This window comes from Emydura macquarii, unplaced genomic scaffold (assembly GCF_026122565.2).
Source record: "Emydura macquarii macquarii isolate MOO-44397 ecotype Brisbane River unplaced genomic scaffold, CSIRO-AGI_Emac_v2 contig_3671, whole genome shotgun sequence".
In the NCBI taxonomy this organism is placed as follows: Eukaryota; Metazoa; Chordata; order Testudines; family Chelidae; genus Emydura; species Emydura macquarii.
The window spans coordinates 6,675,373-6,682,200 of NW_027133808.1; positions in this window are offsets into that span (position 1 = coordinate 6,675,373).

Sequence of the window (6,828 nt, forward strand, 5' to 3'; positions counted from 1 at the left end):
GAAAAATAATAATTGTACAATAATCTATATCAACAGATTCTATTCTTTAAACACTGTCATGCACACAGCCATTTACTATTTACATTTTGTCAATTCATTTATGCTCAGATTTCTCAAGTACTCCACCCTGGCCATTGGATACATTCTTTCAATACCATCACAGTCAATCACACACTACTCTCAGAGCTTTACTTAAGATTACATTCACATATTAATAAAAGAGAGAGAGAGATCTTCAGTCTCCAGGGCTGTCAACTCAGCACCATTCATGAACACTGCATTTACATAAACAACATTTTATAAAAAGGAAGATGTGAAGGTTCAGAAAGCAGCTCAGGAAGATCTAGAAGGCTAAGAAAATAATATTCCATACTGATTCATAGACACAGAGCAGATCTCATAACATCCAAAGAATAATCTAGAACAGGGGTATCAAACTCACTTTGTAGAAAGGGCCAATTTCCATTTTTAATTATGGTCCCTAGACCAGGATATAAATGCAGTCCCAGGTACTCCCCTCAATCCATAATACAACTCCAACTAATGACAATGGGAGATTTGCACAAAGGTCAGATGTGAACTTTGGCTTTTATTTAGTAACTAAACCTTTACTTATTATTTTTTATTATTTGCTTAGTACCTTACTGTTGTATTCAGCATCTTTTACTGGGAAAATTAATTCCCCTTTAGGTACTTTGCTATTCCTGTCCTTTATTTCTGTTCCTTCTCCATCCTCCTTTCTCTGGTTCTCTTCCTCTTTCTTGTTTTTGTCTCTTTTCTGTTCTTACCTATGCATTTGTCTCTGCAGAAACTTCCAGTTTCCACCTGCCAGTGGACTTCACTCCTACCTATTACCCATTTCATCTGCTAAAATAATCAGCAATAAAATAGTTAAACTTGACATTTTCTTTTCATCACTGGGCTTCAGAGTTGATATGATAATAAGATCAATATGGAGCAGGGAGTTTGCATCTCTGCACCATTGTTTCAGGCTGTCTTCAGACACCCCTGTGAAGAAGGTGGAAGTCTGCCAGTAAGTTCCATGTTCGCAATACAGCACTGCATTTATATACCCAAACTGACCCAAATTCATCTCCTCATCCATTTTTAGCTTCCAATGGATCAATCAAATCATTTCCGATCACCCTCTTTCCCAGAAAGGCAATGATCTTAAATTAAAAATAAAAGCCACCAATCAAGAACAAAAAGCCCAGCCACAAAAGTACCAGATATTGGAAAAGATGAGTGAGATCAGTTTTTCTTTGAGGGAGAAATTCACCTCTGTGTAGAAGGCCAGTGCAAGGCCTATGCATTATTTATATCTTCAAAAACTGGCGTAAGTGAGATCAGGCCCAGATTAACCAATGTGTAAAGGCCCTGATCCGGTTTGGGCCTGGGTTTGCCACCTGGCTGATTTTTAACCAGCCTGGCTGGTTTTCCTCCTGTGCTGCTGGTTGCAATGTGCAGAAGTTTTTCTTACTTGTAAGCTACAAGTGAAAAACCCCCTAACACACTGCAACGGGCAGCCATTGCTGTGCACATGCCTGGGGGCACTGGCAGCTTCTTCCACTATGGTGCACAAGTCACATGGCTGCAGGGAGCACTGCCAGTGCAGCACTGGGTCCCATGCAACATGACAAAGTGGCGGCTGAGGATCCTGCTCCTCTCAGTGCTGGAAAGCAGGACAGACCCAAAGTTAACCAGCAAGGAGGGATAAGGAGCAGGGACAGCGGTGTAGGAGGCAGGGGCTCCTGGAAAGAGACAGTAAGGGGGTGCTCCTTGGGTTGAGGCTCCTTGGTGGGGGTGTGTAGAGGATCATGGGCCAGGCTGTTGGAGGGGGACGATGCCTGCAAGGGGAAGAGGAGGGCCAGGCTGGTGGGGAAGTGAGCAGTGGCCACGTTTTTTGTCTCTTGGAGGTGGTAACCCTATTTGGGCCCTGACCAGGTTTAGCCCAGCTGACCCTCTGTCATGACTAACAGGACCAAACTTCAATGAGCTCTGTGACCTGGCGCACGGGACTGCAATGCTGCACAGGTTTAGTGCCCTAGGCAGTCGCGCTAGGCAGCTGTGCCTTTTCTCTATCTAGTTGAAGGAAGGTACGAGGGGAGCAATTTCCACAGTGCCCCATAATTACTTAATCCAGCCCTGAGTGGGATTTAAGGAGCACATTATCCTTTTGCCAGCCCTATTCACAAGAGTGAATTTCAAACCAAAATGTGTAAGAGACTCAGGAAATAGGAAACTTAATGGGAGGATGGGGCAAGTGTTGCACAGAGTTCAAAGGGAACCATGTTGTCATGAGCGGAGTGAAACCTTGTTATCAGTTGAGTTAAAACCTGACAAGAAGAGACAGCTGGGGTTGTAGATCAATATAATAAAAGTTAAATTAGCTTGGCTATAGAATATATATGCTTTGCAGTTTGTGTAAAGTGCAGGTGCTTAGCAGTCATGGGAAGGCCTTGAAAGATCCTATGCTTACTGGAAATACTGTGTTTGGAATGTGGCTTACTTGGAATAATTGGAGCTGGAAGGTAACTGATAAAATAGATGAAAACTCTTTGAAGAAAAGTCCCCAATTATCAAGATGGTTCTAACAACAACAAAAGGAATTCACAAAGCAGTAACTATAGTCACATAGGATCTGATAGATAAAGTATAAAAAGGTAAACGCTTAAAGGGTTTGTTATTAGGACCTGCTGTTCAGTTGGATCCAGCCAACATGGTTTTGAGCACCCCAGTTCTAGTTCTGTTTTCAGTATCTGAACTTGGACTAGCAACTTAAGTCAATAAAGGGCAATAATATTTAAAGGAAATGTGATAGCGGAATGTCCATAACTATTAATTTCATTGCCTCTAAGTGCTTGGATGTTGTAAATGGTGGGATAAGTAAGTATTTTGTTGTCACTTAGAAACCTTAATAGTTTTTTAAATTATATTTTCTAGGAATATAGAAATTGCCATACCAGAGATCCCGCTTGTTCAGTAACTTTTCTCTGCCATTGGCAAATGCAGTGCTTCAAAAGAGAGTGCAAGAAATCCTATAATGAAATAACCGTGTTCATAAAGGAAATTTCTTCCTAATCCCTTCAGTTAGTGTGGTCTTATGCCCTGAAGCATAAGGATTTGTGTCCCTTTTAGATTTTATCCAACTGTATCTAATGTGATGTTAAGTGTGTCTAATCTTTTTTTTTTTTTTTTTTTTTTTTTTTTTTTTAATTCTCCTAAACTAAGATCTTTGTCTTAATGATACTTGTATCAGGGAGTTTGATAGGTGAATTATAAACTGTGTAAAAAACTATTTCCTTTTATCAGTTTTAAATGTGTGGCCTGTTAATGATATTGGAAGTTGCTTTGTTCTTATATTACAGAAAAGGGTAAATAGCAATGCCTGATTTACCTTCTGTACACCATTCATTTTATTTACCTCTGTTGTGTCTCCTCCTTAAACTAAACATTCTGGGGGCAAGCTGTGGCCCCAGCTCTGGCGGCTTTGCAAAGCAGCCATAAAGCTGTGGATCCATCCTCCAGGGGATTTTCCTGCCAAGGAGGATCATTGGTTGGTATAAAGTTGTCATTATGGCTCCTACAAAACTTAGCTCCCACAGTTGGCACAGGAAGTCTGGCCAGAGGTGTCACCAGGGTAACCGGGGCAATATGTGATAGACAATGTGTTCTGGAACTATGGGTTAATCTAAGATATACAGAGAGAGGAGCTGCATTCCCCTCTGCTCATTCAACTGTAATGAAATCAGGAGTGGACTCTTTTTGATGGTAATGTATATTAATTAATTGCAACTCATTTTGGATGGTTGTTTTAATCGCTCATCCTTCTACTAAGACTGCTCACTGTATGATTAACACAGGAGCTGGAAACTGTGGGATAGTGGTGTTAAAAGGAGATTAGGAGTAGGATTTGTGGATTACCCATTAGTAATCCCCAGCTACTGAAACAGACTGTTGGGCATGAGAAGTCAGATATAAGATATAGCAATCCTGAGGCTCCCCTATTTTATACTGGGAATCAGACTCACCCCCATTATCAGTGCCCATAAAGGCAGTTTTAAGCCATCTTTGCCTCATCTCACGTCATTCACTGAGCCTCATTGCAGATCATGCACTGAGTACAATTTGACTGAGTGCAGTATCTGGGGAGGTACTGTGGTCCATAGGTCTTCCCTTCAAAGAAGATAATAATGGAAGGGTGGCTTGTGGGGGCCCTCCTGAATTCAGATGACTTAATTAAACTTTGGATAAGCATCCACAGTTTTAGGTGTTTATTTGAATTCAGATAATTGCTAACATGTGATCAAGTTAGTTTTGAGTATTTATTAATTTGACTTATGTCTCTCAGTCATGTGGTTGTGAACCACTAGTGGGTCGTACACAGATAAAAGGATTGTGACTGGAGCAGATATCAGCAGACAACCAGTACTGAAAACTAGGGGGATTAGTAACATTGTTCTACTTCAAGGAGTTCTCTTTACTGGAAGTGCCTGCTGTGAGTAAAATTGATTAGGTTCCTGCTATGGTTATCAACTTCACTCACAGCAGGCATCAGGGTAAACCATTTCAGTGTGGGAGTCTGACACTACTCTCCCCTTGACAGCCTAAACCTGAAAGTGGGAAGAAAGAAAAAAGAAGAAAAAAATAAAAAAGGGAGAAAAAGAGGGACAGAAAACCACAGAAAGCAGAGTGAAGGTTAGACAGTAATAATCATACCTTGCTCTTACATAGTGTTTTTCATCTGTAGCTGTCAAAGAACTTTGCAAAGAGTAATCCAGTACATATACCCCCCTTTCTTTAGTGGAATTTTACACCTTGAATTAAGAGAACTACCAAAGTTTCAGTGGACTACCAAAATGTATTTTGTTATGTTAAAATTAAGATATGAAGACATGGGTATAAGTAGAAGAAGGAGTATAGTTTCTTCCACTTTCAATCAAGCAGGGACAACAATGTCTCTGATGGAATTACCAGATAAGAAATTCCTTTTTACTTGTTTCCTACAACCAACATTTTCAGAAGCATTCACTAATTTTGAAGTCCTCAGTTTTTTGGTGCCCAACTTACGAAAACTTGTGTGAGATTTTCAGGGACGTCAAAGGACCCGCAGATCCCATTGATTTCAGTGACAGGCATCCAAAGTTTGGCATCCAGAAACTAAAACCCACAAAATTAATAGGCACATCTGCATATTTGGCTCCATGTTATTAAGTAACTGGCGATTGGATTCCCGTTGCAGGGCGAGCTACTCCTATATGTTCCTATAGAAAGAACAGAGACAGTCAAACTTGGGGTGGTGTACATTTTGGTATACTGGTTAACTTTTATTTAACAAAACCAAGAGCAAGGATGGTTCAAATGTGGCTTCCATTTGATCTAAACCTTCAAAGTTTCAAAATTAGGGGAAGAGATTGGATAAATAACTGGTTTTAATAACTGGTTTTAGCCAATCACTAACTTACAGGTATCTTCATATATTGGTCGGCGTGCAGTACATTACTAAGCATAATGCAAACTGTAAGAACAGATTTGTCCACCTGAAATCAGAGCGATGTAGGGTGAAATTTTCAAACATACTCAGTGTTGGCCTAACTCTGTCTCCATTGAATTCAATGTATGTCACATCAATGGTAAACTTAATTCAATGGGAGAGTTAGGTCAAGCTGAGCACTTTTGAGAATTCTACTCATAATAGTTTGTAAAGAATTATTGCTTAGGTATATTAACTGTCTCAGAGATCTGTCTGAAATGTTATACATTAAGAGAAAACTGCCTGTGTTGAACTTATGGCTTGAACCACTAAAGGAATGTGTATAGAAGATAAATGCTATTCTTCTTTTTAAAATTTGAAATAGTATTTTAAAGCTTTTACCTGACAAAAATGGGTAAGTTTGTAGAACTCTTATGTGTTGTGTCCTGAGGATTTTATTTGCTATGTGGGAAATCATAAACATGTGTTATTATCTGGGTCACAGTCCTGAACACCAAAAGCCTCAGGTCCTCAAGGAAAATGGTGAGTTTGCCGTGTGCAGATACATGCACTCAGAATGTCAGGAATTTCTCTTCCAAGTCAACATTAGCCATGATAGCAGTGCAGCCCAAAGCAGAAACACTCATCAACCTGTGCTAGATCCATGCCTTGACACTGGCTGGAATGGACAGAAGGGAGGAACATGCAGAGTTGGACGTGCCTCAGTTGAATTTGTTGGTGAATTAGGAACACTTCCACACAGGTACTCAGGAAGGACAGACAAGTTCTTCCATGATACACTGTGAAACGATTCTTAGGGCAGCTCAGATAAATGAACTCTAGGATATGCCTCCAGAAATCCTAGTGCCAAACCTGAGTAAGTGCAGCACCAGTGCGGACACCACTGTGCAGTAATGAGTCAGGTGTGGCTCTACAGTGTGGATGTTCCCTAATGAGCCTGGAAAGCCTGGGTGACCATATCTGGGTGCCCAGACCCACATACACTCTGCAGTGAAGACATATCCTATAGGACTAGTGCTAGAAGTGAGACTAGAGCTGTCAGCTACTACCTGGAGCCATCTACACCAGAGGAGGTAGCAGTTGCCAATGAGACCAGAGCCACCAGTGGGAGAGCAATGTCAAGGGAAGTGGGGAATAGGGACCAGATAGCCAAGGGGCTGAATAATATGTGCAGGGGGGAGAATCAGAGCAATATGACAGGGAATTATGTGCAGGAATAATGGGGGAGAAAGAGACCAAGTAGCAGACAAGCATGTGGAAGGGACAGAGGAGGAGAGGGTAATAGATTAGATTGGTAAAGAAAGATTAAATGAAGAGCAAAAAGGATATAGTGT